General features: G+C 36.3%; 1 long non-coding RNA gene across 1 annotated transcript; it reads left to right on the top strand.

Moving 5' to 3' along the window:
* The first annotated feature begins 10652 nt into the window (after window positions 1-10652).
* LOC142224213 (uncharacterized) lies at window positions 10653-11410 on the top strand. Its single transcript, XR_012719072.1, has 2 exons — window positions 10653-11054; window positions 11178-11410. It is a non-coding gene; the product is annotated as an uncharacterized LOC142224213 (long non-coding RNA).
* Window positions 11411-12331: the final 921 nt, after the last annotated feature.

The following is a 12331-nucleotide window of genomic DNA, read 5'->3' as shown; positions in this document are numbered from 1 at the left end:
GGCCAATTTTTACCTCCGATTTGGTTGAAATTTTGCACAGAGAGTAGAATTAGCATTGTTGCTATGCGTGCCAAATTTGGTTAAAATCGGTTCAGATTTAGATATAGCTCCCATATATATGTTTTTCTGATTTCGACAAAAATGGTCAAAATGCCAACATTTTCCTTGTAAAATCGCCACTGCTTAGTCCAAAAGTTGTAAAAATTACTCTAATTTTCCTAAACTTCTAATACATATATATCGAGCGATAAATCATAAATAAACTTTTGCGAAGTTTCCTTAAAATTGCTTCAGATTTAAATGTTTCACCTATTTTTTACTAATATTGTGTTCCGACCTAGTGCATTATCTGACTTAAATTTTGAGTCTATAGATTTGTAGACGTTTATCAAATTCTGTACAGATCGAGCGATATTTAAATGTATGTATTTAGGACAAACCTTTATATATAGCCCCCAACACATTTGACGGATGTGATATGGTATCGAAAATTTAGATCTACAAAGTGGTGCAGGGTATAATATAGTCAAAGAAGGAAACAGGGCAATCGCACCACTCACGTTTGTTGGCAGTGCTGAAAATGCCCTAATTTGCCCCTATGCGTGGCGATATTTTCACAAGAGAATTCGAAGCTTTTCGCACTTTTGCCTGTTTTTTTTTTTAGAAAAGAACCTAAAAAGTACATTTTCCGGGCAAAATGCAAAAAAAGTGCGCATTTTTTACAAGAAAAGAAAACGCCATAAGTAATAGAAAATAATTCTTTATTGAATTTAAGACGTAATTCTTTTCTGAATGTTTCAAAAATTAAGGCGTAAGAGCAAAAACATGTTTTCAGATTTCATTCAGGGGCTTTTATGGATTTTGTATGGCTGGAATACATAAAAACCTATTTTTATACCATAAACCACATAGTGATCAGAGTTTGATAACTAAGATCTGCCAAAACCGAGCCTACCAGAAATATTGATTTTAGACTCCGTAAAATATATAATGATCGATTCAGAATCAACTTCTGAGTCGATATAGCTCTTGGTGTCCGTCCGTCTGTCCATGTATTTGTTGTCCGCGGGATTCTGGTCCTAATTATTAACCGATTTTGATGAAATTCGGTATATGGATGAAACATAACAATTAAAAATGTATGGAATCGTATAATTTCTTCTACATTGTATTTATATAAGTGCTGAGAATTAAATAAATATATGTAAAGTTATATTTTTTCTCTTTCCAAAAGTTGAATTGTGGTACGTCGTTTTTAAGAAAGCTATCAAATATAGTGATTTGTTTACATCAAATAAAGTTTCTTTAAATCAACTGTATGTGTACCCTACAAAGTGGTTTATTAATAGCAGTGCTTGACTATATGTGTTGCTTGTGCATTAATGGCGACTTCATTGAAAACTTTATGGACCTTTGGATAAGGAAAAAAACTTTGCATCACAGAAATGTGTCTTCTAAATTAATTCGCATTTTTATTTTAAGAACAAGACATCTATGGTATCACGAACAATATAATTTTCAGTGTAATCATACAATAGTTCATTCTCACTAGTTTTGGGAATTGTCGGAAAATTTTTTTTTGCTTTATGCCCTGCTCCTGTATGTTATATCGAACGAAAACCCATTCGAAGGAAAGGCAGTCACACGAATTCGAATGAATTTTGCTTTTTCGAATTTTGAAAGTTAGTATCGTTTGTATGAGAATACATCGATTATCAAAAATGATTATTTTTAAATTTTTGGCCAGAAAATTCATTCAAATGTTAACAATGCTGTTACTTTTTTTCTTGACACATATTGTATAAAGGGTGATACGGTCAAAATTTGGTCAATATAAACTTGACGTATTTCTTTCAATTTTGCATTTAAAAAACCTGAACACCCCTCATTTTGAAGGTGTGTGTGTGTAGAATGTTGCTCCTATTTTGATTTTGGAATTCACTCTTCACTTGTCAAAATGCCGTCCAAGCAAGGAGAGCAGCGTATCAAAATTTTGCTCGCGCATCGCGAAAATCCGAGCTACTCGCACGCAAAGCTGGCAAAATCGCTAAAAGTTGCCAAATCAACCGTTACAAATGTAATTAAAGTGTTTGGGGAACGTTTGTCGACAGCCAGGAAGTCTGGATCGGGGGGAAATCGAAAACCGGAAGTCGCTGAGGCGACAAAGAGAGTTGCCGGTAGTTTCAAGCGAAACCCTAACCTCTCTCTCCGAGATGCCGCAAATAAGCTGGGTGTATCGTCTACAACCGTGCATCGAGCCAAAAAACGAGCCGGACTATCGACTTACAAGAAGGTAGTGACTCCAAATCGCGATGATAAACAAAATACGACGGCCATAGCGCGATCCCGGAGGCTGTACACGACGATGCTGACGAAGTTTGACTGCGTGGTAATGGACGACGAAACCTTCGTCAAAGCCGACTACAAGCAGCTTCCGGGACAGGAGTTTTATACGGCAAAAGGAAGGGGAAAGGTAGCAGATATTTTCAAGCACATAAAACTGTCAAAGTTCGCAAAGAAATATGTGGTTTGGCAAGCCATCTGTACCTGTGGCTTGAAAAGCAGCATTTTCATAGCTTCCGGGACTGTCAACCAAGAAATTTACGTGAAAGAGTGTTTGAATAAACGTCTGCTGCCTTTCCTGAAGAAACACGGTTGTTCAGTACTGTTTTGGCCGGATTTTGCATCTTGCCATTACGGTAAAAAGGCCATGGAGTGGTACGCCGCCAACAACGTGCAGGTGGTTCCCAAGGACAAGAATCCTCCCAACACGCCAGAGCTCCGCCCAATTGAGAAATACTGGGCTATTGTCAAGCGGAACCTAAAGAAGACCAAAAAAACTGCTAAGGACAAGTTCAAGGCAAACTGGCTTTCTGCGGCGAAGAAGGTGGACAAGGTGGCTGTACAAAATCTGATGGCTGGTGTCAAGCGTGAGGCCCGGCAATTCGGATTTGGAAAAGCGAAAGCCTAACTGAATATTTTTCCTGAATTTTATACTAATTGAACTTGAAAAAGAAATTTAATTTGATTTTTTAAATAAACGATTTCACAGATTTACACGCGTTTTCCCTTGACCAAATTTTGACCGTATCACCCTTTCTGTTCGTTTATTATTCGACAACAAAATATCAAGTGACTTGCTTTTCCATATAGTAGAACCGAAATCAAATTTTTTAAAATTTTTATTCGTTTGGAATACGAAAGAAACCTTTCGTTCGATATACTGGGACAGGGAATTAATTCACATAGAATTTTGTGTACCCAGAAAAAAAAAATGGAAGTTGTTCCACAAATATTTCTTTTAAAGCGCATCTCGGAATCCCCCATCAAGTTTTTTCCACTTCCGATGCAATCCTTTTGGACAAGTCTTAGAAAGTACGGAATTAGGCCATTTTAGGCCGGGCCGAATCTTAAATACCCACCACAATGAATCAAATATAATAGTTTACTTTGAAAACTCATCGTCGCAGCGGGTTACTTGATAATATATAGCATTTTAGGGGGTTTGATGACAAATCTTCTCCCAAGCAAATCAGTTCAACCAGTACGCTTCCCGAAGAAAACAATTAACGATTCTACCTATGAAGACCAGCTCAGATTCTGGATTAATGAGAACCAATTTTGTTTGAGTTTTAGAGAAATCATAAACATATCGTGTATATGATGAAATAACGCCTTGATTTTAAGTCCTAGAAATAAATTCGGGAGTTAGGTCTATATGGGGCCTATACCAAAACATGGACCAATACTCACCACCTCTTAATGTTCTTCAAATACCTCTAGAATTCCACTTTCGGACGAATTGGTGAAAACTACGAATTCTAGAAGCCCAACAAGTAAAATCGAGAGATCAGTCTATATAGGGGCTATACCAAAACATGGACCGATACGGACCATTTTCGACACACCTCTTTATGGTCCTAAGATACGTCTATATTTCTAATTTCCAGCAATTTGGATAAAAATTCTAGAAGCCCTAGAAATAAAGTCGGGAGATCGGTCTATATGGGGGCTATACACAAATATGGACCAATAGGCACCATTTGCGACACACCTGTTTGTGATCTTAAAATACCTGTAGATTTTCAATTTCAAGCAAATCGGCTAGAAAAAATAGTCTCTAGACGCCCAAGAAGTAAAACCGAGAGATCGGTCTATATGGGGGTTATACCAAAAAATGGACCGATACACCTCAATTTCGGCACACATATTTGGGGTCCCAAAATACCTCTAGATTTCCAATTTCAGGCAAATCGGGTAATAAATACAGTTTATAGAATCCAAAGAATAAAAATCGGGAGATCGGTCTATATGGCGACTATACCAAAACATGGACCGATACGGACCATTTTCGACACACATCTTTATGGTCCTAAAATACCTCTAGATTTTCAATTTGAAGAAAATCGGATAGAAAATACAGTTTCTAGACGCCCAAGAAACAAAATCGGGAGATCGGTCTATATGGGGGCTATACCAAAACATGGACCGATACGGACCATTTTCGACACACATCTTTAAGGTCTCCAAATACCTCTAAATTTCCAATTTCAGGCAAATCGGATAGTAAATACATTTTCTAGAAGCCCAAGAAGCAAAATGGGGAGATCGGTCTATATGGGGGCTATACCAAAACATGGACCGATACGGACCATTTTCGACACACCTCTTTATGGTCCTAAAATACCTCTAGATTTTAAATTTCAGGCAAATCGGATAGAAAATACAGTTTCTAGACGCCCAAGAAGTAAAATCGGGAAATCGGTTCATATGGGGACTATATCAAAACTTGGACCGTTTAGCCCATCTTCGAACTTGACCTGCCTGCAACCAAAAAACGAATCTGTGCCAAATTTCAGGACGATAGCGCAATTATTGAAGGCTGTAGCGTGATTACAACAGACAGATAGACGGACATACGGACAGACGGACATGCTTATATCGTCTTAGAATTTCTCCCTGATCAAGGATATATATACTTTATATAGTTGGAAGTCGATATTTCGATGTGTTACACACGGAATGACAAACTTATTATACCCCCATCACCATTAAATAAAGTATAAATAAAGTTTCCTTTGAAATTTCAGGAGTGCTTGAGGACACTTCCCGAAGATAAATTTAAAGTTTTGGATTTATAAGAACCATTTTTGTTTGAGTTTTAGAGGAATCTTGTAAGTGTGCAAGAAAATTATAAAAAAACGTCTTGATTTGAAATCTTAAATCTGTAGAAGTAAAATTTGGAAATTTTACATTGAGTTTCAAGCAATTTTCATGATTAGTGCGCCTTCTACACCCTCAAGAAGAGAAGTCGGTCTCTATGGAGGCATTACCAAATGGACCGATAAAAACTTAATCCGATACACGTTTTTGTGAGTCTAAAATACCAGAATATTTACAATTTCAGGCAAATCAGATAAAAACTACGGTTTCTAGAAACCCAAAGAGTTAAATCGGGAAATCGTTCTTATGGGGGCTATACTAAAATATGGACCGATACTCACCGTTTTCGGCACACCTCTTTATGGCCCGAAAATACCTCTAGATTTCCAATTTCAGGCAAATTGGATAAACACTTTGGATTCTAGAAGCCGAAGAAGTAAAATCGGGAAATCGGTCTATTGGGGGCTATACCAAAGTATGGACCGATACTCACCATTTTCGGCATACCTCTTTATGGTCCTAAAATACCTCTAGATTTCCAATTTCAGACAAATTGGATAAAAACTACGGTTTCTATAAGCCCAAGACCCCAAATCGGGAGATCGTTTTATATGGGGACCATGCCAAAACATGGACCGATACTCACAATTTTGCACACGTATTTGTGGTCCTACAACACCTCTAGATTTCCAATTTCAGGTATATTGAATAAAAACTGTGGTTTCTATAAGCCCAAGAAGTAAAATCGGGAGATCGGTCTATATGGGGGCTATACCAAAACATGGACCGATACTCACCATTTTTGGCACACCTCTTTATGGTCATAAAATACCTCTATATTTCAAATTTCAAATTGGATAAAAACTACGATTTCTATAAGCCCAACACTCTAAATCGGGAGGTCGGTTTATATGGTGACTATATCAAAACCTGGACCGATATAGCCCATCTTCGAACTTGACCTGCCTGCAGACAAAAGACGAGTTTGTGCAAAATTTCAGCACGATTGCTTCATTATTGAAGACTGTAGCGTGATTACAACAGACAGACAGACAGACGGACATGGTATCGATATCGATGTGTTACAAACGGAATGACAAACTTATTATACCCCCGTCACCATTCTATGGTGGTTGGTATAAAAATCATCTCCGCTGGGATTTGAACCGGTGCCGTTTGACTTTTTAATTTCCATGGAAGTTATTTTGAGAAGATTTTGCAAATTACGAGAATTTTTATTTTTTTTTTTTTTTGATTTTCAATGGAAAAATATGTGACCAAAGAACAAAAATATGTGACCATTCATAATAATAAAGAACATCTCAGGAAGTAGTTAGAATGTCATGCCGTGGTGTTATATTAGCTTCATATAACAAACATTTGAATAGACGTTTTGATGCATCGTGTTCAATGGCGTTTGTGGCTAAGTGTGCTAAGTTCAATCCCCGTTGAAAGCGAAGAAGTTTTTCAATTTGTAAAAATTAGATAATAAGAAATTAAAAATGTAACAAAAAATAATGATAAAATTGGAAAAAAAATGATTTTTTTAATTTCCTCATCCAAATGAATTTCCAAGGAATAACTTCTAAAGCAATGCAAAGGATCCAAAAATGGGGTACTTCCGTTCTATGACAAGGCCACGTAGAGTTCATAGGAGATGATCCAAGTTTTTACTACTTCCGGATCACAAATTGGGGATCCAAACTACTTTTGGAAGCACTTTTTTGCTGGGTACACTGAAAAAAATATTTACGTGAAATTAAAGATTACGCAACCTAAATTTTAGGATGCGAAATTTGCAAATATTAAGGACAAATTTCTTTAAAATAATGAAATTTTAATTAAAATAAAGTTTATAATCTTTGCTTCAAAATTTTTTTCATTAAATTTAGGACACACATTTTGTAAATCTGCGTCCCTCCGTTAATGTCGCATGTCTTTGAACTAAGGCTAATTTTCCTTAAAGTAAAGATACACATTTTTGATTTGAGGAAATTGTCCTTAAATTAACTGAAATATTTAAACTTTAGATTTAAGATAAAAAAGCTTCAAATATAGCCTAAGACTTATTTTGAGGATTTAGCGTCTTTAGTTAAATTTTTTTTTTGGAATTAAGAAAACATTTTTTACTTTGAAGTGTCCGTTATTATTCGGATTTTTAAACTGACATTTGCTTGTACGTGAATACCTGTATTAATAAACCGCGAAAAGAGAATGAAAATTTGATAAATGAGATCTGTATCCTAATTTTAATTTTATTGGTCCTAGATTTAAAGCCAGATAGGTCGCTAAAAAATTTCTTTATTTTAAAGAACCCGCATCTTTGGCTCGGAATCAATACCAAAATCCTTAAGAGAAAGTCAAAATCTTTAGTTCCACGTAAACTTTTTTTGAGTGTATGGTCATTGAACTTTATACCTACGTTTGTTTATAAAAGATTTGGGGCATACTTGGGGTAAGAAAAATTTCATAAGGCTGTGGAAACTACCTGCAAACAAATATTTTTTTTTTTTGCAATAAAAAATAAGTGTAATTTAGCATTATTTTAACTACGGACTTTTTTCTGTGCATTAAATTTACGACACGAATATTTGAAACTTTTATATGACCGTTAAAATCGTATATCTTTAAAGCAACGCAAATTTCCTTTAAGCAAAGATATTTATTTTTGATTTAAAGAAGAAATGTTCGTTAAATTAACTGAGATATTGAATTTTTGAATTAAACATACAACAACTTCAAATATAGGGTGCGACTAGAGTGATCAAAACCGGTCGGTGAAAACCGGTGGACCGGTGTTTCGTTTTGCACCGATTGTCAGTTTTGTATAAAAACCCATTTTCGGTGGACCGGTAGAACCGGTTATTTTAATATCATAAAAACCGACTTTCGGTTTTTTTATTTTCAATGTAAACTGAAATAAGAAAACTTCCCAAATGTATTTTCTGCGCTGTTCCAACTCGTTTCTGAACACTTCCAACATAGTATTCGTCCAAGATGTCAAATAAAATACGTTGGTTTTCTAAAGAAGTCCCAGAGACATTTCAATAAAATATAAGCAAATCCTGCTTGTTCAATTAGGAGCGTATATTTATGCAACAAATCTATGATATTTCTTGATGAACAATTTTTTGATAAATAATTTACATGTCATGATTAAAAATGTCAATCTTTTTTATAGTATATCTACTCCCGATGAAGTAATTCCACGTAATTGCGAAATATTCAAGAATAATGAAACCAATACATACAAAAAACGATCTCAAGCTTGAATAATTATTTTTTTTTACATTAAGTATTTTTTCTTCATTTATATTAAATTAAGCGTTTTTGTTCCTTTTGGAAAGAACCCGGTTGGACCGGTTATGCCGGTTATTTAATTTTTAAAACACCGCCCACCGGTTTTAAAAAATGGTGTGATTTTTTAGAACCGAGAAAAACCGACTTTCAAAAAAACCGGTTTTTATACCCTCCACCATAGGATGGGGGGTATGTTAATTTTGTCATTCCTTTTGTAACACATCGAAATATTGCTATAAGACCCCATAAAGTATATATATTCTGGGTCGTGGTGAAATTCTGAGTCGATCTGAGCATGTCCGTCCGTCCGTCCGTCCGTCCGTCCGTCCGTCCATCTGTTGAAATCACTCTAACTTCCGAACGAAACAAGCTATCGACGTGAAACTTGGCACAAGTAGTTGTTATTGATGTAGGTCGGATGGTATTGCAAATGGACCATATCGGTCCACTTTTACGTATAGCCCCCATATAAACGGACACCCAAATTTGGCTTGCGAGGGCTCTAAGAGAAGTAAATTTCATCCGATCCGGCTGAAATTTGGTACATGGTGTTAGTATATGGTCTCTAACAACCATGCAAAAATTGGTCCACATCGGTCCATAATTATATATAGCCCCCATATAAACCGATCCCCCGATTTGGCTTGCGAGGCCTCTAAGAGAAGCAAATTTCATCCGATCCGGCTGAAATTTGGTACATAGTATTAGTATATGGTCTCTAACAACCATGCGAAAATTGGTCCACATCGGTCCATAATTATATATAGCCCCCATATAAACCGATCACCAGATTTGACCTCCGGAGCCTCTTGGAAGACCAAAATTCATCTGATTCAGTTGAAATTTGGTACGTGGTGTTAATATATGGCCTCAAACACCCATGCAAAAATTGGTCGAAATTGGTCAATAATTATATATAGGCCCCATATAAACCGATCCCCAGATTTGACCTCCGGAGCCCCTTGGAAGTGCAACTTTCATCCGATCCGGCTGAAATTTGGTACATGGTGTTAGTATATGGTGTCTAACAACCACGCAAAAATTGGTCCACATCGGTCCATAATTATATATAGCCCCCATATAAACCGATCCCCCAATTTGACCTCAGGTACCTTTTGGAGAAGCAAAATTCATCCGATCTGGTCGAAATTTGGTACGTGGTGGTAGTATATGATATTTAACAACCATGTCAAAAGTGGTCCATATCAGTCCATAATCATATATAGCCCTCATTTAAACCGATCCCGAGATTTGGTTTTGGAGTCTCTTGGAGGAGCACTTTTCATCCGAGTCAGTTGAAATTTGGTACATTGTGCTAGTATATGGCCGTTAACAACCATGCCTAACGAGGTCCATATCGGTCTATAGTTATATATAGCCCTCAGATAAATCGATCCCCAATCACACAAATATTATTTGTAGACTTACCTAAACACAACTTGTGTCTAATATATACCTCGTATGGACTAACTCACAATTTAGAAAACGATGCTAAGAAGTTTTAAGATACCACAACCCAAGTAATTCGATTGCGGATGGCAGTCTTTCGTAGACGTTTCTACGCAATCCATGGTGGAGGGTACATAAGATTCGGCCTGGCCGAACTTACGGCCGTATATACTTGTTTTTACATTAAAACATTGAAGTATTTATTCTTCATTTATATTAAATTAAGCGTTTTTGCTCCTTTTGGGAATAACACGGTTGGACCGGTTATACCGGTTTTTTAATTTTTAAAAAATGGTACGGTTTTTTAGAACCGGGAAAACCGACTTTCAAAAAAACCGTGTTTTTGATTACTCTAGTTGAGATATTTGGTTTAACCTTTTTTTGCCAATAATTTTTTTCGACTTGAATCATTGCATACTATTTAATTTACCTTGGCGTTTACTAATATATCTCCGTTTTCGTGTACTTTTACGTACAGTGATATTAATGGGTATGAATATATTTCAAATTTAAAACTATTAGAACAATATTTTTCTTTTTCTTTTCGTGAGTAATATTCGCACAAAATTATGAGCTATTAAATACAAAATATTTTAAATGCATTTCCAGCTTCCTAATCAGGAATATTGGAGACAAAAACGATGAAAATATCAAACATCAACAACATATAGAGGACATTAATTTTTATGTCTATCCGCTTTATTTGTTCCAGTAAACTGTCCCCCAGCTCCTGGAAGGGGAAGACATTCGAAGAAACAAACAAACTGAATTGAATTGTAAAAGAAGATCCCACAAGAAGTAGAAGTAACATAGCAAATGTAATAAAACTGAACTAACATAATTTTCAAAAAATGGAAATTCACCAATTGGCCTATAAAAATTTAGGCCCCCAAAAAGTCACCATAGAAGGAATCAAACCAGAATGGAATAACATAAAACATCAACAAAAACAATGACTGGCGCCATGCAAAATATTATCGGCGTATAGTTATGATGATGCTGACGATAGTACAGAACAAGAAGAAGTTCATCCTAGTGAACTACAATACAAACTACAACACCCTTCTGCACCCACATCCCTTGAGCGACACGCACAAACACAAAACAAAGAAGTATGAAATCGGCAAAGACCAACGAAATATGTAAGTCAATGTGGCAGACAGATAAATGGCATTAGATGCGAGAAAATGCGAAATTGGCACATCGAAGATGAACAAGGATATTGCGAAAAGTAACAAAACTTATTCTACTTCATCTTCTTGTAGGAGTATCATTGACAATAACTTCAGCATCATTATAAACAGAGATCTTGGGTGTGGGAAAAGATGTACTTCTGGGCGCAAAGTGAAAAGTACAGTGAAACCTCTGAAACTACGAAAACTAGCATATACGAAATATTGAAGTTCCGACAGGCGGCGAAGTAACACTATCACCACCTGTTTGTGGTTCAGGAGTAGAACGTTACTATTTCACGGAGATTTTGGACAAGCGTGATAGTCTGATTGATTTATATTTGGCTGGAAAACTACAGGAGGTTAGTATCATCCTCCACCATTGAAATACTGATAAATATTTTGCTCTCTTACCACTGCTTGTTACCTTGATACTGGCAGTGTTGCATAGCGAAAAAAAAGAAACGGCAACAACATCAAAAATGATCCGAAAAGTGAAGGCAAGATTTGATCGAAATCCATGCCGCGTGGTAGAACGAATGCAACATCTATTGAAAAATTAGCGTTAAAATTTCAAAAAGTGCAGGAGCTCATCGATACAAAAAAGTTAGATTGGGAAGAGCCAAGGAGTTGCTTCGCTTACATGAAGTGGCCAGTTACTGAATTTGGTTTTCTCTGATGAGAAGTTATTCCAAATTAACCCTCTAATGCCCAATCCCGCCTTTAGGCGGGCTTCGTAAAATCAGTAAGCTTTTAGTATAACACACCTTAAGACAACAAAAATGGGTAAAATAAAAAGAAAACTTAGTAAAATCTGTTCAAGAGGCTTTGCAGCATATACGGAATTTTACCGCATACATTTTTCTTGTTTCGTTTTCTTGCTTTTTTTTGTCGTTAACATTGAATATTTAATCAGCTGACAAAAAAATTGGGGCATTAGAGGGTTAAGCAGTTTTTGAACAAACAAAATGATCGCGTTTACTTTCCATAAAGGTCAGCTGAAAATGTATACCTTCCTTCCATTGGCCACTAGAACTCAAGCTTCGCCGATGGTAATAGTGTGGGCCGCCGTAACGGCTGATGGTCGCTCTTCGTTCGTATTCATCGACCGTGAAGTGAAAATAAATGCAGAATATTATCGGGAAAATGTTCTAAAGACAGTATTGAAGCTATGGGTAGACAAACATTTCGGCCATGGACCTTCCAGCAGGATTCTGCATCATCGCGCTCAGCAAGCTTTAACCATG

Source organism: Haematobia irritans, chromosome 2 (assembly GCF_050003625.1).
Source record: "Haematobia irritans isolate KBUSLIRL chromosome 2, ASM5000362v1, whole genome shotgun sequence".
Classification (NCBI taxonomy): Eukaryota; Metazoa; Arthropoda; class Insecta; order Diptera; family Muscidae; genus Haematobia; species Haematobia irritans.
Note: the sequence above shows the minus strand (reverse complement) of the source record. Positions and strands in the feature narration are given on the sequence as shown.